The sequence below is a fragment of the Trachypithecus francoisi genome, unplaced genomic scaffold (assembly GCF_009764315.1).
Source record: "Trachypithecus francoisi isolate TF-2019V2 unplaced genomic scaffold, Tfra_2.0 Lachesis_group10, whole genome shotgun sequence".
Classification (NCBI taxonomy): Eukaryota; Metazoa; Chordata; class Mammalia; order Primates; family Cercopithecidae; genus Trachypithecus; species Trachypithecus francoisi.
The window spans coordinates 57,893,906-57,918,997 of NW_022681455.1; the positions used below are offsets into that span (position 1 = coordinate 57,893,906).

Here is a 25,092-nt window from a genome sequence, read left to right on the forward strand (position 1 = left end):
TTTTGAAATATAATTTTAAGTTCCAGGATACATGTGCAGGACATGGAGGTTTGTTACATAGGTAAACATGTGCCATGGTGGTTTGCAATTATTAAAAAGTCAAAATAACAATAGATGCTGGCAAAGCTGTGGAGCAAGGGAATGCTTATACACTATTGGTGGGATGCACATTAGTTCAATGACTGTGGAAAGTACTTAGGAGATTTCTCAAATAACTTAAAACAGAGTTACCAATCAACCCAGTAATCCCATTACTGGGTATATATCCAAAGAAAAATAAATTGTTCTACCAAATGTCACATGCACTTGTATGTTAATCACAGCACTATTTGTGATAGCAAAGACATGCAAACAACTTAAGTGCCCATAAACAGACTGGATGAAGAAAATGTGGTACCTATATACCATGCAGTACTATACAGCCATAAAAAGAGTGAAATCATGCCCTTTGCTGCAACGTGGATGAAGCTGGAGGCTATTATCCTAAGTGAATCAATGCAGGAAGGGAAAACCAAACACTGCATGTTCTCACATGTAAGTGGAAACTAAACACTCGTGGACATAAAGACAGCAACAATACACATTGGGACTACTAGAAGAAGGAGGGAGGAAGGGATATATGTGTTGAAAAACTAACTATTGGGTACTACGCTCAGTACCTGGGTGATGGTATCAATTGTATACCAAGCTTCAGCATCATGCAGAATACCAAGGTAATAAACCTGCACATGTACCCCATGAATGTAAAATAAGTTGAAGTTATTAAATAAATACATGTATTTTTTAAAAAATGTAATGTTTGTCTCTGAAAGCAATCTTATTAATCATACCCAGATTTTGCACTTATTTATTGCCTACTGGTTTCCTCCAAGATTGGGAGCTGTGTTTAGATTCATCCTATATAATTGAGAAATTTTTTCCATTTTCCATCTTTTCCTTGAATTTCTATCAGCTTTCATTCAATCGACCAATTATTATTGATCTCTCATCATGTTTTAGGCCATGTGCTAGACTCTGGCTATACAGTGGTGAATAATGAAAAATACTTGGTTTTGCTTTTACTGGGGGAAATGGATATTAAGTATATAAATGAGCATAATAATAATTAGCATTGCTGGTAAGAGTTCTGAAAGAAAGTGAAAATACGGAAGGCTACAGAGGAAACACAATTGCTAGAGGAGGTAGGGAAGGCTTCTCAGCAGAGGTGACATTTTGTCCATGATGGGACCGCTGAGGTAAAAAGCCAAAGAGGTCAGCCTCCAGACAGGGAAGTAAGGGTTTTGAGATCTTTAGGATTTGAAGTAAGGGTGGAGGGCAGTGAATTTTACCTGTATGGAAACCCTGAGCTGGGAAAATGTTTGGCATTTTGGAATATTTTAAGGGAAGCCAATGTGAAATCCATTTATAACAAGTATTTTATAGTACCCCTTTTACTATCCTGAAATGAAATTTGCATATACTTACATTCATCATTTCAAAAAATATAAAATCAATATAATGCCTTAACTGGAATACAATAAAGAAACTAAAGTCGATAAATATATTGCAAGTTAATAAGAGTTTTAATTCGTGAATTCTTGACCACAAATATTCTAGAAGGTGTAATGAAGTTTTTAGACGTTTGTAATCCAAACATCAAATCATTATGAATGAAATACAGCATAGTTATGTTGCTTGGTAACTCACATTTCATGAGTTAGGTTGCTATTGATGACATGATATTCCTACATGAGGAACAAATATTTGGTAATTTTCTGAATAAAATGAAATACCACTTCCTTTGATTAACACAGAAGTCATTTATATTAAAACCTTGCAAAAATTATTTCTTAAATACAAAAATATAATCACATTCAGGTAATAAGTTTGGAAGAAATTTTTTAACTTACATGAATATTTAGTGGTATATTCTAAAGTTGTGTGGAATGAAGGTAGTTTCTTCACCATGCTAGCTCAACCCATTAAATGTTAATAGTGACCTCCAGTCACTCTGATAAACAAGAATGTACTTCCTAGGGAATGTGCTACATCCTTAAGAGTACCTGGAGTTAAGCCTTATGACTAATTGGAAGAGATACTCAAGGCAAGGCTGGAGAATGGGCAGGGCTGGGTCATCCAGAAAGTCTACAACCCAGCAGGCTGGTCAGAGTTGCGGGTCCCTCCTTCAAGGTCTCACGGGTTGTTGAATAAACTTTTAACTTTTTAGTCTTTTGGCTTTGTTTTATGACTATTTCTTATAAACAACATATTTTTTTCTGAGTTGTTTTTAGACTCACTTTAAGAGACATTATCAACCCCTTGGGTCTCTAGTTTGCAAATCACTGTGTGTAAACACAAACTGGAGCAGTGCCAATAAACAGAGGCTGCTCAAAATGTATTTGATAAGCAAATACAAATCAACTATTTTCTTTAATTTTCTTAAATCTTTTAGAAGTTATACATCCTGATTTTATTTTATATGTGGTTATTTGTAAACGTTCTTAGACCATTATTAATATTTTCTGTAATTATCAAAATTAAGAGTGAAATAGTTTATTTTGAAACCTCTTTATTCAAGAGGGCTTCTATTCTTCCCTTATTACTTGTCTTTGTTAATCAGATCTTGGGATTTAGATCTATTTTATAACTAAGACTTTGTTTCATTAAGAAATCTTTCTTTTTGACATTTACCTCTAGTTATATAACTAGATTTGCAATTATTTGGATATCTGATTTTAATTGGTCTCCATGTTCACTGCCTATTCTTTTATGCTGACTTCTGTTCCTGAGTTGTTAATTATGTCTCTTCTTCTGTTTGTCTTCAAATAATTTTTTTCAAGAGGGTTACAAAGGTGGCATCTTTCTAGAGACCTTGTATTTGATCACCTTCGGTAAGAGGCCACTTGGATAAGTATTGAATTCTTGGGTTACAACCCTTGAATAATTAGCTCCTGAAAAACCGAAAGTTGATTTGAATAACATAGCATTTTAAAGAACACCATTTCCAAGAACACTGTTATTTACACTGTTTTGAAATGTAAATTTTTCAAAATCGATTTTTGTTTCAGCTTCTGTATGTGGAGCAACTTATTTATTGCTAGATATGAGATGCCCTATCCCATCTCTCCCTTAGAAGATCAGATACAACGAGACATCAGAGGGTTTGGCAGTCATTTATTCTTTCATTTATTCAACCAAGAATACAAAGGTGTATGATTCACCTAACTTTTATTGAGCAGTTACATTTTTGCTTATAAACACCATTCAAAAGAAGAGAAGGTTATGATCCCTGACATTTGAGGAATTTACTATCTGGTTGGAGGTAAGAAATCTGTAAAAATAACTGGAGAGCCAATTTTAGGGCAGGATACACATAAGCCATGTCTGTAAAGCAATGAGATAGATGTTTCATGCTAGAAGTAAAAAACTAATATCTATACACACTTAATATACATCAAAGTCATAAAACTACTTATTTATTTACTTTTGCATTTAGTGTTTGCCCATCTCTGTTTAGGATATTGAATACCTATCTAAAGGTGATTAAAATTGAGTGAGGAACTCAAAGAGTTTGTAGAACAGTGAGAAAGAATAAGTCATAAGAAAACACATCTGGAGTAAAACTGGACAGTATAGACTTCCTGGAAAGGGCATATATTGATGCTACCTCAGTGTGTTATTTGAGTAGATATATAGTTAAACAGGAAGGATGTAAAACCTCAGACTGAAGGTAAAATGCCACTATGTTTATGATTTTTTTCTTTTGTTGAGTACAGGGGACTTTATTGATGGTACATGACAAGGTGGGGCTCCCTAGGCTTCTCCCATTCTTCAGGGGTCAGGTGTGGAAACAGTGTTGAAGGGAGAATCTCAGCATGTCAGGGACAGAATGTGGCAGGGACTTGCTAGCAGCCGAGGGCCTCTTTTCCTGTTGTTTTCTCACTGGGGATGATGGTCTAGGACAGTGTGGCATGGACTTGCCTGCAGCTGAGGGCCTCTGTTTTCTTGTTGTGTTCTCACAGGGGCTGATGGTCTAGGGGACTCTTACTTCTTGGAGGCCATGTGTACCATAAAGTCTACCACCCTGTTGCTGTAGCCAAATTCATTGTCATACTAGAATATGGGCTTGACAGAGTGGTTGTGGAGGATAATGCCAACCCCAGCGTTGAAGGTGGAAGGGTCAACGTCACTGTTAAAGTTGGAGGAGACAACTTGGTGCTCAGTATAGCCCCACCATGCTTTTGAGGGGACCCTTCCATGCCTCCTTCATTACCTTCTTGGTGTTACCATATCTGGCAGGTTTCTTTAGATGGCAGGTCAGGTCCACAACCAACATGTTGGCAGTGGGGACACAGAAGGCCATGCCAGTGAGCTTCTCATTCAGTGTGGGATGACCTTGCCTTGGCAGCACTAGTTAATTGCAGGGATGATGTTCTGTAGAGCTCCATAGCTGTCATCCCAGTTTCCAGAGGGACTGTCTTCATCTTCTGGGTGGCAGTGATGGCATGGACTATGGTCATGAATCCCTCCATGATGCCAAAGTTGTCATGGATGACCTTGGCTGGGGGTGCTAAGCAGTAGGTGGAACAGGAAGCATTACTGATGATTGTGAAGTTGTTTTTGTTTTTCTCATGATTCACACCCATCACAAACATGGGGCATCAGCAAAAGGGGCAGAAATCATGACCTCTCTAAGTGAGCCCTAGGCTTTTCCAAGGTAGTGATGATGCTTGTGGATTCTACAACATAATCAGTACTGGTATCCTCCTGTTTGATTTGGATGGGATCTTGCTCCTGGAAGATGGTAATGGGATTGTCATTGATGACAAGCTTCCCATTCTCAGCCTTGATGGTGCGTGGAACTTGCCATGGGTGGAATCATACTGGAACATGTGGACCATGTAGTTGAGGTCAATGAAGAGATCATTGATGGTGACAATAATCACTTTGCTAGAGTTAAAACTAGTCCTAGTGACCAGGCACCCAGTAAGGCCAAATCCATTTACTCTGGCCTTCACTTCAACCTTCGTGTCTCAGGGACATGGCTGGCACTGCACAAGATGTGACTGTCTGTAGAATGGGAGGAGCACAAAGCCTATATTTATGATTTTTATATAATTGCATCAGCATGGAAGAACTCTTGGTGCCTAGTATGCATCTTGCATATTTGGCATCCAAAACTATTGCTTGATTTAATTGTGTTTCAATCTAAAACTTTGTTTTTTTTTGTAATATTAACATTTGGGGGAATTTCTGCTCAACTGCTCTTCACAGAATAGAACACAGAGATGGTAGAATTGATAAACTGTAAACTAATGTGGCTGAATCTTTTGTAAAGGTTGATTTTGTGTCACGGGGTGCCCAGATAATTTGGTTAAACATTTTTTCTGTGTGTGTGTGTGAGAGTATTTCTGGATAAGATTAACATTTGAATTAGTAAACTGAGTATAGCCGATTGCCCTGCACAATGTCCCCAGGCCTCATCCAATCAGTTGAACATTGAATAAAAACAGAAGGCTGAGTAAGGAAGAATTCGCTCTCTCTGCTTGACTTCCTTGGAGTTGGGACATCCGTCTCCTCCTGCCTTTGGACTTGGACTGAGAGCGAAACTTACACCATCAGCTCTCTTGCTTCTTGGGCCTCACACTTGGACTGGAGCTATACCATCAGCTCTCTCTGAGCCTGCTGACTCTCCTAGCTTGCAGATCTTAGGACCTGTCATCCCTCATACTTCATGAGCCAATTCTTTATAATAAATCTCTCTCTCTCCCCCACCTCCAACACACACACTAGTGGTTCTGTTCTCTGGACACATTTTGTATGGAGTCTAATACATATTTTGTATGGCATCTAATACACATTTTGGTATGGAGTCTAGAGGAACAGAATCTTAAGAATGAGCTTTCTGAATTGGTTCTGGGGTTTTGGAATTGGCTCTCTAATGTAATTGGATTTAGAGATGCTCATAACTCTATTTCCAGTAGTAAAAAGAGCATTGATAGTACATGCTGTACTCTGGTAATAGTGATATACAAAATAGCACCATTTGATACTCTTAACCACTTATAGGAAGTAAAGATCTGAATGACTGTTTATATGATACTTTCTAACATTTTTGGCAAACTAATGAGTATAATGAGATTGGCTGGTTGCTCCTATTGTCACTAGACAGAGTGGGAAAAATAAAGGATGAGCTCAGGGATTTGAATATGATAAAGATCAATGTCCTAGAGGCTGATGGGTGAATCATAGGAATCAATTAGCCTGTTTACCTGAAAGGGTGCTTGTACCAGGTGTTAACAGACTGGGTGAGTAATTTGAGGGACTTGCTCCAATACTGGGAAAAATGAAAACATGAGGCCCTCTTGGAAAGTTTTTAAGAGCAGAGATAAGCTTTGTTAATCTTTGAAAAAAATGCACATCCATGGGCTTGGTATCTTTTTACTGGTATGTGTTGCATAAAGGTTGGTTAAACTGGGCCATATTCTTGATGATGGAGCATTTCCCTTCCTGTGTAGGCTTTTCAATGGCAATAGAATTGTCTAGTAGCTGAAGAATGAGTGCTCAGATGCAAATTCTGGCAAACTAATAAGGAAAGTTTATTGATACAAATTTGCCTTACTCCAGAATAAGTATTTTTTGGCTGGCAGTGTTTTTTTATTTTATAGTTGTCTTGACTACTAGCAATAAACTTAGGGCATATAAATTCTAACTTGGTTTTAATGGTAGGAGAGTACATGGCATGAGATCCCTCTCCTTCAATTTAAGTAGGATAATCATATTAACCAAATCATCAGGCTGTTATAAAATATATTTTAATAAAAATATCCCCATACCAAAGAATCCCTTTGGTGATTAATAAAAAGTTGGTATAATGAGGTTGTTATTTCCAGCTCAGTAGGAGGGAGAGAGCTACAATGGGAAGTATTGAGATTCTTCAACCCCATCAGGGAACAATTACAATAATAATCATAATAACAATAACAATAGCAAAAAACCCAATAGTACTTGCCATTTATATTACACTAGAGCCAGAAATTCTATACAGAGGGTGGGTAGCACCCTAGTTGGAAGGAGGTAGCGAGGCTAGGAGACATCTTGAGGTTGAATTGGTATAGCACTTTACTTTTGACTGAGAAGATGACAACTGTTAGGATCAAAGAATGGGTATGGGCCAGGCGTGGTGGCTCACGCATGTAATCCCAGCACTTTGGGAGACCAAGATGGGCGGATCACCTGAGGTCAGGAGTTTGAGACCAGCCTGGCCAACATGGTGAAACCCCGTCTCTACTAAAAATACAAAAATTAGCTGGGCATGTTTGCGGGCACTTGAACAGCTACTTGGGAGGCTGAGGCAAGAGAATCATTTGAACCCGAGAGGTAGAGGTTGCAGCGAACCCAAGAGGTGGAGTTTGCAGTGAACCCGAGAGGTGGAGGTTGCAGTGAGCCCAAGAGGTGGAGGTTGCAGTGAGCCCGAGAGGTGGAGGTTGCAGTGAACCCGAGAGGTGGAGGTTGCAGTGAGCCGAGATTATGCCATTGCACACTTCAGCCTGGCCACAAGAGCGAAACTCTGTCTCAAAAAAAAAAAAAAAAAAAAAGAAGGGGGATGGGGCAGGTGAGTGGAAGTGAGGAATCAGTATGGGGGTGACACGTATCAGGCTGCCTCAATCTTGTGGGCTGAACTGTTCTAAGCCAAGCAGGCACCTCACTACCAAATGAAAGACCCAGTGATGATTTTAAAGGCATTCAATCCAAGCCTGTGCTTTTGACAGTCAGTTTTCTCTAAGAACTTATCCCTAATGTTGACAGGATAACCAACTAATTATCTTTGGTCACTTAATTAATTAATTCTTACAAGAAGTTTAACGCCTGAACCCTCTTCTCACTCCCCACAAACTACTTCTTTATGGCTGACGCATGGTGCTTTGCCATTTCAGAACTTGAAATAGTTTATTCACATCAATATGCCTATTTCAGATATAATTCCTGTATAGTCTTTGTTCAAGAAAATATTATTTGTTCTTTAATTTCTGTTATGTCATTCTCTCACAGGATGGTGCTAGCATATATAAGACTGAAACACCAAAGGCCTCCGTGGAAGTTAATGAACTTCTGTGAATGCACTTTATGTTATATAGGAAATTGTTTGGTAGCAAGTAGCACATATTTGGGTGACAAGGGGTTAATATGCTTCCATCTACATAAAAGTTCAAAGTTTGATTATTATGCATTGCATACCAGGGTGAATGACAGTAGTTTTGATTTTGTCAGGATAAATGTGTTCTCCCTGCTCCAACCATTATGCCAAGGATGGCCTTATTCTAGAACCTCCTAATTCCGTTTTGAACATTCCTAGTCATCATTCTTAACATTGAAATATTATCTACTAGTACATGAGCTCATGAGAGCTTTCATAGCTGTAATTAAAGATGCATGAAAGGCATGTAACACTTTCAACTCAAGTCACATGCTGGTCTCTTTTATCAACTATTCGCAAAAGTTCTCCTGATTGGTGATTAAAAGTGGATTAACAATTTGAGTTTCTTTCTTCAGGGTTATCAGATTCTTCAGCAGAGTATTTGAGCCATGCCTTGAGGCACATACTTCAAGTTGTTGCATCCAGTTTTAAACTCCAGATTGAGCTTTACATATTAAACGTGCACATTTGTTTTTGCATTTTTGAGCTTAGCCGGGTTGCCCTCTCTAATTAATCATCTCGCGGGCTTAGGAAACTTCTGCCCAGTCCTTTCTGATTTGTTGAAAGAAAGAGAGAAGGTTTTAGTCTGAAAAAGGCCTTATCTGATAAGCATCACATTATATGGATTTTTACACTTAAGTACATTTTCTTTTTAAATCTGGTGGCTTTCCCAAACTAGAAAGATGGAGTGTTTGCATACGTCCACCATTCACCAAGATTAACAGAAAGAAAGCTTGATACAGTAAGAGAAAGAAATGGCTATTTAATAGTTCTTTTGTTTTCCATTCAGATCACATACACATTAACCAAACGAGGCCTCACAGCATGGAATCTGATATCATAGCAATGTTTTCAGGAAGCAATAATTGAACACTCCTCATTAAAAAGGTTCATAAAAGAATCCTATTAAAACCAATACAAATAATAAACCTTGAAAATGCTGCTTTAAATTCCAAGAGGATGGTGAAGATCTGCGACAGTAACAGTCTTCCTGTTCATAGAGTGATTTAAAAAATCTTGTGGGCTGAATTTTTCCAAGCCAAGCAGGCATCTCACTACCCAATGAAAGACCCAAGGACTATTTTAAATGCATTCAATCCAAGCCTGTGCCTTTCACAACCAGTTTTCTCCAAGAATTTATCCCTAATCTTGACAGGATACCCAACTGAAAGGCTAATTATTTTTAATCACTTAATTAATAGGTAATTCCTACAAAGAGCCCAACACCTGAACCCACTAAGTCCTCTTTGCATGGGCAAATCCAGCTGGTTTGATGCACTAATTTCACTAAATGAAATTTGGACAAACTGTATGTTACTGCAAATAATGGTAAATGTATCCAATTCAAAAGCAGTAATAAAAAAGTATTTTTTCCCCCTTTTAATCACAGAGGCGGCGGCTGTGGTAGGCCCCAAATGCACAGGGCATATGGCTCACCTCACCACCCCAGATGGTGCTGCTGGCCCAGCCTCCCCAGCGTCCACCCTGGCAGTCTTTCCTCATTTCCTTGGCCCTCACCCCATCTCCTCAGCCTTCCAGCTGCACTGCTATTGTATGCTGCTCTTTCTCGACAATCTCCTTTTGTTTTCTGTGATGTCTCAGGATGTTTTCTTCTTCTCAGGGGTTTTCCAAGCTTTTTCCACACTCAGGTGCTCAGAGCTGTTTATGGTCTGGGTTGTGAAGGAGATCAAAATTCATATGGACAGGCATTTGTGTATTAGCCAAGAGTTGCTAATGCATTACTTGATTATAAGTCTCAGAGAAATGGGATGAAAGATCTTAGATTTTTATACACTCTGGTTCAATGGTTTCTCAGTTCTTCTAATCTGAAAAGAGTAAGGGACCCCTTTCAGCTAAGCACTTTCTGTTTTATTTCTTATAAAGCCATGTAGTAGCTGCTATTGCCAGCACAGTAGTCATTTAATAAACCCCAAATGTAGCATTTCTTCTCATTCATTTCAGTGAGTGCTGTTCTTTTCTGTGTTTATTTTTTATTTTTTTTTCCATGCAGTATTTCTTGCACCCTCTTATTACTCCTCGGTCTTTGGATTCTAGATCAGTGGTTCTCAAGCTTTGCCTGCATCAGAACACCTAAATGGCTTGTACAACACTGATTGCTGGATCTCATTCCCAAAGTTTCTGATGTGGTAGGTCCAGGTGGGCCAGGGAATTTGCATTTCTAACATATTCTCAGGTGATTCTGTGGCTGCTGGTCCAGGGACAGCGCTTTGGGAACCGCTGCTCTTGAGAGAAGAGAAACTAGAGGTTAAGTGTTTTAGCTTCAGGGTCAGTTGTAATCCCTGCTTCACTACCCTTCTAGCTGGGTAGTCTCTCAGCTGATAAAGCTCCCCCAAGTTCAGTTTCTTCACTCTTAAAATGAGTTTGTTAAAACATCCCTAGCAGGATTATTGAGAGGAAGAAATTAGATAATGTTTATTAAGCCTTTGAAAGAAAAGTGATCATGGTGGATGTTTTGTTGTTATTACTTTTTATTTCTTCCTGAGGACTCAAATTTTAGGACTTCTAATTGAATCATAAAGAATCCTTCAAGCATCCAATTTGGTTAAGGAATTGCGTGTCTGTTTAGAAAATAAGAAAATGAAATCCTTTTGGGAGGATCTTGACCAGACAATGATTCTAAAATCTCATGCTCAATAATAGTCAACAGAATTTTGAAAGGAGGCACCTCTTTTGATTGGGGTTTTACCACAATCAAAACACAGTCACAAGAAATCAAAATATATTATAAAGTCACAAAAATCAAAACAGCATGGTATTGGCTTAGGAAAATGTAAATCAATTAAATGAGCAGAGTAAAAAATTTTATATCACATTGAGAGATAGGACTAGCTGGATTTCCTAGGCCAACTAAGAATTCCTAAGCCTAGCTGGGGAAGGTGACCACACCTACCTTTAAACAGGGGGCTTGTAACTCAGTTCACACCCAACCAATCAGGTAGGAAAGAGGGCTCACTAAAATACTAATTAGGCTAAAAGCAGGAGGTAAAAAAATAGTCAAATCATATATCACCTGAAAGCACAGGGGGAGGGACAATGATCGGGATATAAACCCAGGCATTCGAGCAGGGAGGGGCAACCCCCTTTGGGTCCCCTCCCATTGTATGAGAGTTCTGTTTTCACTCTATTAAATCTTGCAACTGCACACTCTTCTGGTCTGTGTTACGGCTTGAGCTGAGCTTTCGCTCACCGTCCACCACCGCTGTCTGCCGCAGTCAGCTGATTTCCACCCATAGGGATCCAGCAGGATGTCCACTGAGCTCCTGATCCAGTGAGGCACACATTGCCGCTCCCGATCAGGCTAAAGGCTCACCATTGCTCCTGCGTGGCTAAGTGCCCTGGTTTGTCCTAACTGAGCTGAACACTAGTCGCTGGAATTCACGGTTCTCTTCCATGACCCATGGCTTCTAATAGAGTTATAACACTCACTGCATGGCCCAAGGTTCCATTCCTTGGACTCCGTGAGGCCAAGAACTCCAGGTCAGAGAACAAAAGCTTGCCACCGTCTTGGGAGCGGCCCGCCACCATCCTGGGACCTCTAAGGACAAAGACCCGCCGGTAACAACATGCAGGCACACACACATACACACATACTCATATATATATATATATAGATACATGTATATGAGTATATATAAATGTGTGTGTATGTGTGTATATATATATGAATATAATTTCAAGCTAGTGAGGGAAATACAGAGTGTTAAATGATATTGGGGCAATTATTGATTTGAAAACAACTTTGATATTTGCCTTATATCACACAAAATCAACTTCTGGATGGTTTTTAAAGCTTAAAAAAATCAAAAGAAAATATAGTGTAATATTTCTATTATATTGGGGAGTAAAAGGAAATAAAGGTAAAAATGTTAGATTTGAAGTGACAGAAATTTGAAATTTCTGTATGAAAAAGGTGTTTATTATCGATAAATTTGAAAGACAAAATAGATTGCAAGAAAATATTTCCATCAGATTATGGAAAAGGATTAATACCTGGATAACAAAACTACCTTATCAAAGCAATAAAATACATACAATACAATAAAAATACAAGTAAAGCATATCAATAGTCAATTCAGAAGAAAAGGAAGAGGAAGAGGAAGAAGAAGAAGAAGAAATAGTAATAATATTAATAGAAATGCCAGATAAAGATTGGTAAGATTTAGTACTGTTAAGGTTATGCAAACCCTGTCACTATCATTCAGTGTTCCTGGAAATGTAAATTTTTCCAGCTTTTTGATGAGAAAACTAAATGTGCACATATCCTTTGAAACAGCCAGTCCACTTCTAGAAACACATGCAATAGAAAGATTTTTATGTAGGCACAATAATATCTTCACAGGAATTCTTGAGGTGTTTCTATTAATACTAAAAAATAAAAAACAATCTAAGTGTGCATTAACGGGAAAATAGTTGATTATGTTATGGTATATCCATACTATGGGATACACATGTGAAAGGCAGAACTTGAAATTCCAGCAAAATGAAAATCAGATATCATGAGAGACCCTTTGCTAGATAAAATACAACTATCCATTGAGAGGCATAGTTGAACTTGGAAGAAAGTAGGACATTTTCACAGGGGCCAAAAAGATGAATTAGAAAACCAGAATGTTAAGCAAGCCCAGAATGTTCTGAAGACATTTGTTTAGAGTGGAAATTGGAGACGGTGAATAGGTGACAAATTCTTGGGTCTGTGTGGGATGGGGAGCTGGAACTGAGGCTTCAGGATAAAGTGATTCCTTGTGGTAGATCTTCTGTGAAAGAGTGTGCTAAACATCTGCAACCGATAGCTAAGGAAAATGAAAAAGACACTTGTTTGTCTCAGACTGGCCCTGAGGGGGAAAGATTAAATATATGTAAACTTCTTCACATTAATCAGAAAACCCTGATACCGTCCTACAGAAAAACGGGAAAAAAATACATGCAATTTTCAGAAGAGGAAACCTGAATAACCAATAAGTATACAAAAGAGGCTTCAATCCCCTAGTGATTAGGAAATTGCAATGCAAAATCAAAATGAAATATCCATCAGATTAGCAAACCATTACAGGTCAGAGGATACCTCTTAGTAGAGTATCAGAACTTATGGTGGGAGAATACAATGGAACAACTACCTTGCAAAATAATCTGGCAATAACTAGAAAATTAAAGATACATATCCTATGAATCATCAATCTATTTCTACATTCATACCTTAGAGAAACTCCTATACAAGCACACAACAATGTATTTACAAGAATAATAATAGCATTTGTAATAGCAAAAAATTATAAACAACCAAAGTAAAATAATGTATAAATTATGATATATTCAAATAGTAGATGACATATTGCAGTGAAAATTAGGAAACTAGAGCACCCAGATGATCCTTAAAACACAATTTTGAGTGAAAAATTTAAGTTGTAGTGAAATACATACATTTTGATACTGGATAGGGATAAAGTTTCAAAATATGCAAAATAATACTGAATTTAGCTCAGAAGTACATACATTTCTATTTGTAGGAAAAATATAGAAATGGATGGGTTTGATAGACACATTTAGAAAAATTATTATCTTGGGTGGAGCCATGGGAAGGTCAGGTTGTTGTAGGATACACAACGTGGAACAAAATTTAGTGACTAGTGATAGGTAAGAATGTAATAAATGTTGACACATTTCAGAATATTTTCAATCTTTCCAAATGACAATTGTGTAGATTACATATCAACGTGGAGAAAAATTTTGATGCATTTAATGAAAACAATACAAACTAGAGGTATGTATATTATGCTACATTAAAAAAATGCAGGTGCATGTAGATGAAGGTTGAAAGGTATCTAGCAAAAATGGAAATAATTAGAGTAGTCTAATTAATAAAAATTATCTTTAATTTTGATATATTTTCAATTCTTAATATTTTTTTAGATTCAGTTAAGAATCAGATAAATACTTCCAAACACTATAACTATTAATCTGATAATCAAAATAGAAATAATCTGTCATTCAGAACTTTGACAGCTCAGAGCCACTAAAATATGCAAAAGGTCTGAAGGACCTAACCGAAGCACCTGTAATTTTTGTTATGGATAAAGTATATATGGCAGATTGTATTATTTAAGCAACTTTTATATCAATTTGAAATTTAAAAATAAAATGCTAAAATATTCATGTGGAAAGAGTAAATACAGTGTAAAGATTCTAAAAAATAGGAGCAGTGAGAATTATCAAAATGTATATTAAAACATAATTTAAAGTTTCTATCATCAGAAGAATATGATACTGGCGGCAAATAACTAGACTTGATGCTTGCTACTCAGTTGGGAACAATGGAATCAGGAGCTATACCCAACCATTTGGTGAGACTCTGGGTCTCAAGGTGGTTCAAGTTAGCTGCTTCAGACCTTTCATATAGTTTAGTGGCTCTGAGCTGTAAAAGTTCTGAATGACAGTTTATTCCGATTTTGATTGAGTTACCAGATGAATGCTTATAATCTTTGGAGTTATTTTTATTTGATTCTTAGGTGAATCTAAAAAATGACTAAAAATCACTTGGCATTGACAAACTACAGAAGCTCTGCCACAGCTCCCTAAGTCCTGGACATCCCCACCACTGTCCTATCCCAAGTGGTCATTGCTTCAGGCTGCCCTTTCCACATGTAGTTCTCATTTGAATGCATCTAGTTGGCATGACCTGGGCCACATTGCCCACTTACTAGGGAGAAGAAGGTGTGAGAAATTTAGTATTTATAAATCTACTTTGGGAGAGTGGGACATACAATGTATGAAACTACCAAGATATCGAGGAGATGTTTAAATTTGCTGGTCAATCAAGAATATAGATGGCCATTTAACTCCTGACTCAGGGAATAACTCTTCTTATAAAGGGTGTCCACAAAGGGACACCAAGGCTTGAACTGAAAGATGGCATAGAATTGAATGAAAAGTCAAGAGAAGCTAGACTAAGGGATCTCAAACTTGAATGTGCATTGGAATCATCTAGAGGGTTTGTTGAAGCCCAGATCGTTTGGCTCCAGCTCCTTGTAGTTTCTGATGCAGGAGTCCTGGGGTGGGGCAGAAGATTCTACAGTTCTCATAGAGTCCCAGGTACTCTTGATAATGATAATCCTAGGCTCACATCCTGAGAATCACTGAACTACTCAGACCAAACATATTTCCTTCTGTAATAGCTGGTTTTCACAAATTCACAAATTCAAGTTTTCACAAGTTCAGTCTTAACGTCAGATTGAAAGTTGGTAGCAAAAGTATAGTATAAATTATTAGTAATTTTATATTTTTTGAGTAAGTTTACTTAAATTGAAAAACAGAGCATACTGGCACATGAATAGATAGACCATTGTAAATAACAGAAGGTTCAGGGCTGGGCACGGTGGCTCACACCTGTAATCCCAGAACTTCGGGAGGCAGAGGCAGGCGGATCATGAGATCAAGAGATTGAGACCATCCTGGCCAGCATGGTGAAACCTCGTCTCTACTAAAAATACAAAAATTAGCTGGGCATGGTGGTGCGTGCCTGTAATTCCAGCTACCCGGGAGGCTGAGGCAGGAGAATTGCTTGAACCAGGGAACCAGAGGTTGCAGTGAGCTGAGATTGCACCACTGCACTCCAGCCTGGCGACAGAGCAAGACTCTGTCTTAAAAAAAAAAAAGGATAGAAAGTTCAGAAACAGAGACAGTATATACAGAAAACAGTATATACAGAAATTAAATATAGAAAGTAAATTTATGATAAATTTGTATATTAAATTACTGTGAACAGGATAGATAAAACGGTTTTGGAAAAACTGGATAATTTTGGAAAAAATAGAGTCCTTATTCATAGTATGCATTTAACTAAACTCCAAATGGATCATCAATTTTAATGAACTCATGACTTTAATAGATTCTCTTTCCTAGCTCTGTCCGCTGAAAGGGCCAAGATGCTGTGATACGTTGCAAACAAGGTTATATTAGTTTCCAAATACTATTCCCACCAAAAGGGTAGGACTCCCTGAAGTATTAAATGATTTCAGGTCTTGCATTAGATTAACATTAAACATCTTGTGCCAGAAAGCAAGGGATTGCTGAAAGAGTAACGGGAAAATGTCAGAAGAACATGGAAATGACCACCTGACTGGCTAAATTTGAGACAATGTGAAAATTAAAAAAAAAAAAACAGCAATAATAGATTATAGAACATTGAATATCCAGAAAATAATGACAAGGACCCTCAGACTGATCCAGATTGTAGGACATTTCCTAAGACAATTGATCGGAACTCTTCAAAAAATGTCAATGTCATGAAACACTGAAATGAACAAAAAGGTAGGACACTGTTTAAGTTAAAGAGGAATAAAGAGACATAAAAACTAAATGGCATGTGTGAACCTTGATTGGATATTGAATTACAAAACACAGCTATAAGGGATATCTTTGTAGATAATCAGGAAAATCTGAGTATGGACTGTGTATTAGAAAATATTGTATCAATGTTAAATTTCTTGGGTATGATAATGGTATTGTGTTTATGTAAAAGAATGTTCTTGAGATTTTCGTGAGATGTAAGTAGTGGTGAGGTGTTATAATATCTTTAATTTACTTTCAAGTGGTTTTGTCATGAAGTGTACATGTCTGTGAGAGAGAGGGATACAAAGAGATAAAACAATGTGAGAAGATGTTGACAACTGGTGGATCTAAATGAAGGATTCTTTCAATTTCCTATACCTTTGCAATTCTTCAAAATAAAAAGTAGAGAATAAAAATAAATAATATTATTTAATAATTAAATTACCATTTATATGTAAATAATATTCATAGATCATGCAATTGTGTCAAATTCTTTACAAATTAAGGCAAATGTAAGAAATAAATGTAGGAGTATATAAAGGAATAAATGATGTAAGTAGAAACCATCTGTCTCTTTACTTGGTAGATGAAGACACAGATTCTTGAATAAATTATCTCCCCTAAGGTCACATTCTAATATATATAAGATTCCATTTCTGTAAGCTTTATATGGCAACTGAACATCAAATACGATTCTTTGAATACTTGAAATTTTCTTTCCAATCTGTTGGTTTGAAGAAGCTCATTGTATTACACCTTATCAAAGAGAACAGACCTTTTGAGGATTTTGTTTTCATAGCTGCTATTTTTAACTCCCATTCAGTAGGGACTGAGATATCAGTAGGATGCTTTCTGTTTCTTAACCCAGTTCTTTATAGACTGGTTCTTAACTCATTTCTTCATAGGTAGTTGGAAGTCCATTAGATCTGTGGAATAAAGTAATAGAGATACTGAAACGAACAATAAAGCCAGGATGTTAAAATAGATTCTAGTCAAAACTTAATGTTTTGAAAATGTACATGGTCCTCTCTGTTGCTCTGAGTTAAGCAAGGATTCACTTTCCAACCATGGATCATCACGGATCATGATGTCATACATCATTATCACTACCACCTGCCCTGACAAAGGAAACTGTGTGACACCGCTGATTGTTCCAGCAGTGCAGTTGGAGTGCTGGCTCCATTTCTTGTTCTGCCTCTTACTGGCAGTGTGACTTGGAGCAAGTTACTTAGCTTCTCTAGCTTCAGTTTCTTCCGGGGAACCTGAATGGAAACAACAGTATCTAATTGATAGATTTGTTGAGAAGATTAAATGAGAATGGTCATAGCACAGGGCCTTGTATAGAGTAAACATGTAGTGTTTTTTTTATTAAGCTGTATATTATTAGATATTTCTCAAATGACTAGAAAAAAATTTAAATGGTTTCTGTTTTACAGATCTCTCTGACCTTCCTATTTTCACATTTACATTTTATGGTGACTTAATTAGAAATTGTTGTCCATAAAAACTAGAAACATTTTATTTTATTTTATTTTATTTCATTTATTTATTTAGAGGTGGAGACTCACTCTATCACCCAGGCTAGAGTGCAGTGGCACGATCTTGGCTCACTGCAACCTCCACCTCCCTGATTCAAGCAATTCCTCTGCCTCAGCCTCCCAAGTAGCTGGGATTACAGGTGTACGCCACTGCGCCAGGCTATTTTTTTTTTTTTTTTTTGTATTTTTAGTAGAGATGGGGTTTCACCGGTTGGCCAGGCTGGTCTCGAACTCCTGACCTCAAGCAATCTGCCTACCTCAACCTCCCAAGGTGCTGGGATTATAGGCATGAGCCGCCATGCCCTGCTGAAACTATATTTTTGACATGAAGATACATTTAACAAAATAATCTGTCTGCCATGCTTCCAGAATTTTTATTTTGGTCACATGCAATTGTTTAATGTATGTTTCTTCTTATATATAGAGAATCTATGAAAGTCATGAGTTCATTGAAATAGACGATCCATTTGGAGTTTATTATAGTGTATGCTATGAATATGGGCTCTTTCTTTTTCCAAAATTACCCAGTTGTTCCCACATCATTTTGTCTATTTTGTTCACAGTAATTTAATATACAAATTTATTATATACTTTCTATATTTACTTGAATCTAATTTCTGTATAAGATATATAGGAAATATTACTGTGATATATAAGCCAAAGTTAGGGGCCTTTTTCAGACCTTTAGCCAGAAACTGGTGCTGGTAATGCTTTTATTCTCACATTTTTTATGTGGAGTAATTTCATATTTGATTGGCTTTTACAATACGTTTAAGGATTTGGAGTTAAACATGGACATTCAGCAATGAAGATTTAGGGTTCAACAAGAATCACTATTAATCTGACTTCTTCCCATTTCTTTACTTCATATAAAATCAAACTGCACATTGGCTAATTTGCTCATTCTTCTATACGTATTTGTCAAGTGGCTGCTATGTTCAGTGTTAAGGGGAAAAATGTAAGGAATAGTACCTCTTCTCTAGGACCAACCAATATAATTAGAAATATAAATTATACACATAACCATGTTATAAGAATGGATGATAATATATAAATGGCCAAAATGAGGGGTGTAGGTGGGTGAAGGTCAAAAGACCCAGAAATGGTCGGGAAGAGACCCCCTTGGGTTTATGTTAAATGAGTTACTTTTTAAAGAAAGAGCAAGAATTATCAGGATAAGAAGGGAGAGGCATTTCTATGTGAGGGGAGCTGCATGATCAAAGACTTAAAATGCAGACTTAGCTCAACATGTTGTGAAAATAATGAAATAATAAGCAATCTAGAGTGTAGGATAGGTTTTCGGGAGAAATCAGAGATATGTAGTGGAGAGAGAGATTACAGAGCATCTTAGCTAGAGAAATCACGTATTTTGCCCTGAAGAAAACAGAAAGCTTTAGAGGATGTTCAGCAGTGGGATAACTTGATGAAAGAATATTTTATGGAAATTTAAAATGTGTTGGTATAATTAAAAGGATGGAGCAAAAGAAGCTGGAAGCAGAGAAAACTGATAAAAATATGCTCTGCATTTAGTTTTCCCAAAGAAGATGATGCTGGACATGTTGCATTTACCAGAATAGTAGAACACACACATGGGAATTCAGGGCTTCAGATAGAGCCTGAGTTATTATTCGAGGTTAAGCTGCCTGATATAATTATCTCAGTGGGGGCCGGGCGCGGTGGCTCAAGCCTGTAATCCCAGCACTTTGGGAGGCCGAGACGGGCGGATCACGAGGTCAGGAGATCGAGACCATCCTGGCTAACACGGTGAAACCCCGTCTCTACTAAAAAAATACAAAAAACTAGCCGGGTGAGGTGGCGGGCGCCTGTAGTCCCAGCTACTCGGGAGGCTGAGGCAGGAGAATGGCGTGAACCCGGGAGGCGGAGCTTGCAGTGAGCTGAGATCTGGCCACTGCACTCCAGCCCTGGCGACAGAGTGAGACTCCGTCTCAAAAAAAAAAAAAAAAAAAAAAAAAAAAAAATAATAATAATAATAATAATAATTATCTCCGTGGGCCCAAATGCCAGACATAGTTTTGTGAAGGATCATAGCATCATCGGTTTTGCCTAATGACTCTGGATTGGAAAACATTTGATAAGGCATTAAGTGTACTGCCTAAGTGACTTAAAGGGGTTTATGTTCAATGTCCTTGCAACATGCTGTTTTTAACCTTTGGAATGAATATTGTGGAAATTTATGATCATAAAGAATATTCTAGATTCAAATGGAAAGACCACAGAATCTCTTTATTTGTGACAGGTGGATCAATCAGGAAGTCAATAGGGAAAAGAGTGAAAGCAGAAGGTTTGGTGGAGAGTCATGTGAGCTTTTGTGGGTAAACTTTGATCATATCAAAGTTAGTATAGGAGAGGGACTGGATTATAAAGGAGCTTGACTTTTCAAAGGCCAACTATGCATTAGGCATAATGTCCTGCAATCCAAGCTTAGGGCTACACATTCTTGGATCCAGGTAATGACTGAGAAAGTCTGGCTCACCAAGTGTATTGCAGCTGTGAACAGGCATGGATCAGTGGCTTAGTTAAAAGCAAATGATCACCCACAGGGGCACATGGAAATGGGGACATAAAGGGAAGGGTGATTCTTCTCAGTTGGCTGGGGAGAGAGGGATATGATTGCCACCTGATTTGGTAGCCAACCTGACCCAGTTAGTTTTCTTGTGACAGCCTGGACAGTGAATCTTAACACAATCCTGGTCAGAATACTCACTGGACCTCGGGGGAAGCGCCAAAGAAGATACTCTTAGTCTTCAGCAGCTTCTTGATCCTAAAACCATTTGAAGTCTGAGATGGAGATCTGAGCATAACAGCTTCTCCCTAGCCTTCATATTCCTACCTTCTTACCTGTGATCCTTTAAGGCATCCTCTTCTCTTGGGCGGCAATACTATGTTGCCCTTGGGAGAGGGCAGAGGAGGGCCTTATCTTTCAATAGTTCTGTTTGGGCATTGGTCCACAACGTTTCATTGGCTTAACTTACATCCGTTACTGTGCTCAGTGCTTTATATATGTTTCAAAACTGCTAGGGAATTACAATGTGAAACACCTGGTAATTTCACTTAGACTCTTGAAGGCCACTGGGGATTTGGCTGACAGTTGGGGAACAAACATTTATAGTGAGTATAGGGAAAGAATAACATTTGAGGAATTTGGTGATAGCTAGGTCATTTTCTTTGCCTTAAACTACTTACAATCAAATGATTTATGTGTAGGCTTTTCTTGGAGGTGCCAAATATGAAGATAACATCCAAAGAGTGATTTTCTAATGAGTATGAAGTCTTTCCATAAACAGCCTATCTCAATGGAAATATTGTCCTTGTTGAGAGAGAAACTGAGGAGAACTTACGTCTCAGTATAAAAGTCATCGTGATTTTTCTTTTGGTGATTTGTTTCCTGGCCTGATAAAATATTTGCATATAAATATGTAAGGAAAATTATAGAAATGGAGCTAAAATGTATTTTCTCTGAGTACATGTTAATATAATACTATTGAAATGCAAAGATCTGGTTGTCTGAATACAATACTAAAGTATTCCTGGAACCCCACCTCAAAACTAGTCAATATTTATTAAAACATATCTTTATACTGAAGAGCAAAGAGAAACAAGTATCAACAGAATGGACTTCTCATTGTTTCCAAGTGTGTGCACGTGTGCGCCTTCTCTGGCGATACTCTTCCTCCTTAAGAAGAAATGTTATACTTATTCCTCAGAGGCTTATTCTAAGGGAATGATGAAAGCAAATGGGAATATTTATGTGTGGTTCGAGTTGTTAATTTTGTTAAATATTTACATCCCTGCCTCTGGGTTCCAGAAGAAAACAGAACGAGCATGTTTAAAGAAATGAGTAAATTAGAATCAATGAATTTAGATAACTTAATCCTATTAAAAATTCAGGATATAGGATAAATTGTAAGGAGAACATGGATGATTTAATTTTTGTTGTCTTCAATGGGAGAATATTTCATTCCCTGATCTTGCTGTCTTAGAAGGGTACTAAATGCAATGTAGAGCTTTTGGGAAGCAGCTGCGAACCTGGATATCCCACTCACTTGCCAATATTTTATGACCAAGCAGATGTGTACGCAAATCACACCTGTTCTAGTTCCAGAAGCTCTGCTTCAGTCAATCACTTTAAAATAACTTCTGTCTCTAAGATATAAAATGTACTAAAGAATCTTGAAGGCTGGACAATGAAGGTGTCAGCAGCTCCCTGACCAAGGGCACGGCTGAAACATATGGTTACATTTTCCATGCTTTCATGGGACTCCAGGGAGCACTCAATGACAAATCAATGAAAACTTCTCATGGACAGGAAAGTGAGAAGCCCAGAGAATGTGTTGGGAGGACAATAAGACACATCTTGCTCTGTGGAAGCCTTTCTTTTGCTGCTCTGTTCAGGAAAATCTTGAAGTAGTAATGGCCTTTTGCAATATAGTAACAGCAGATAAATCTTATTTTGAAGTCAAAATTGTTCTCTGAGAAGGTGCAAGGTGAAATATTTGGCATTAATTGTTTTGATTGCTTTTAAAATATTTTTGTGTTTGTCTGGCACAAAACAGGTATCATAACCTAAAAGAACAGACTGATACTTTTTCTGTAATGATTTACTAATAAAGTGAGAATTGCCTGGTTCTGTAACCCACATCCCTAAGCACCATTGTTTGAGTTGGATCCTGAGTATTTAAACAATTCTGAAGGATTTTTTCCAGAACAATAAACGGGTTTTGAATTTATAATAGGCATTGTGTAATCTGGGTTCTGACAGATCCTTGTACTTTTCTTCTCTGCACATGGCCACATGTTATTTCTTTTGTATAAGGTCAGAATTTGCTGTGTTCTGTTTGAACACAACACAATGATTTTTCATTGCATTCCTTGCAGACACTTAACAGTTAATTGTTGATGACAGCCACTGTCTCTATTGTGTCTGGCTTTTTAATCCACAGTTGCCACATTCACGGCAGTGTCCGTAGTTACCCAGCTGATGATCTCTCACCGGTAGCCACTGTTGTCATAGTTTCACATCCTTTTTATTGTCAATTGTCCTTTCCTGTATCACCATTGTAAACTTCTGGATATAAAGAGAGCAAGCTTAGATCTTTTTTAAAAATAATTTTAAAAATTTTATTGTTTACTATTTATTTACCTATGACATGCATAAAGAAAAATGAATGCATTATAAGTGTGAATACTCTATGTAAAAATCAAAATGAACACACCCAGGTAACCAGGACCCAGATAGAAAAATGCAATATTGCCAGCACCACCTTCAGATTCTATCCCCAACTACCATAGATAACCACAGTTTTGGTTTCTAAGAGCTTAGCTTAGCTTTGCATGTTTCTGAACTTAATTTAAATGTTTGTATGTACAAACATTTTTCTTGCATGTAGTTTAGTGTGCTTATTTTCTTTGCTATATAATATCCCTTTATACAAATTGCCACATTCTTTTTTTCATCCATTCTAGGGTTGGGCATTTACAGTCTGTAATGTTTAGCTAGTATGAAGAGAGTTGTTACATTCTAGTAAATGCCACTTGATGAACATATGTATGCATATCTCTATGAGTGGAGTTGCTAGATTATGTATATGCTTGATTGTAGAATTTTTAAAAAGTAATCAAATTAGGCTTTCAGAAAGACTTGCTCACAGCAGTGAAAATAATGGATGAAAGAATGGTAAGAATAATTTAGATGAGGAATGATAAGAATTTGAACTGATGAGTGTCAGTGAGATAGAAATAAAAAGATGATTATGAGAACTATTTGTATGGGAAAATAACTGAACTCGATGGCCTAATTAAACACGAGGTGAGGTCAGTATGACTTCCAGATGGTGTCATTATAGAGATAGAGAATCTCCTTAAGTTAACATTAATATGCATCCAGGAAGTTGTTCGTGTTTATTTTGGAGATGAAGAAATAGGACTGATACAGATAATACCTAATAAGTGGCTTATTTCCTCCAAGATGTAATACTAATTCTTTAAATAGCCAAAATAGTGCCTGGACTCATTTATCAAATGCCATGCATCCTAATAATTGTACTCACTGACACCTACAGAGTGCTTAAAGAGAAGACCTTGTTTAAATCTACCTCTGTCATTTAGAAGTTACATGGATTTTGGCTAGCTAACATTTAAAAGGCATTTTTTTCACATGTAACACAAGGTTAATAATATACATCTTGCATAATTCAATGAGATCAAGTATATAAAGTTTCTTTTAATGCCTGGCACATAGTAATTTTGAATGATAGCCATTATTATTGTTACATTTAGTCATTACATCTTAACGCTTTTTAAAAAAACTATTCATATTCTCAAAGAGATAGGACCACCTTTCTCTTTTTTTTTTTTTTTTTTTTTTGAGACGGAGTCTCGCTGTGTCGCCCAGGCTGGAGTGCAGTGGCGCGATCTCGGCTCACTGCAAGCTCCGCCTCCGAGTTCCTGCCATTCTCCCGCCTCAGCCTCCGAGTAGCTGGGACTACAGGCGCCCGCCACCGCGCCCGGCTAGTTTTTTGTATTTTTAGTAGAGACGGGGTTTCACCGTGTTAGCCAGGAGGGTCTCGATCTCCTGACCTCGTGATCCGCCCACCTCGGCCTCCCAAAGTGCTGGGATTACAGGCTTGAGCCACCGCGCCCGGCCAGGACCACCTTTCTCTTCTCTACATCGTCTCAACAGATTTACCCTAAAATCTGAGCATTTAGACATTAAGTAAAAACTGACATTGTATTTAGCAGCTTTAAACCAGGCTTGACCATTCCGCCCACCTCCAGATAGTTTGTAATTGAAAATAAGGATGTAAGCATGCTTAGATCTTAATACAAATATATTCCAATCTTATCCAACAAGCTTATCCTGATCTTTCATTATTAAGTATCCTACAATTGCTTCGTAGGATCTCAAAGTTTGCACCCAAGACGAATCGTCATCTATAAGATTCCACTGCATCTTCTTGACTTTTAAGATATGAAACTCCACTTGTTTTGGAAACAAATTGTACAGAGTACAGT

At 37.5% G+C, this 25,092-nt stretch overlaps 1 pseudogene; it reads right to left on the reverse strand.

The window, feature by feature from the left end:
* Positions 1-4,023: 4,023 nt before the first annotated feature.
* LOC117088548 lies at positions 4,024-9,679 on the reverse strand (annotated as a pseudogene).
* Between the last annotated feature and the right edge of the window lie 15,413 nt (positions 9,680-25,092).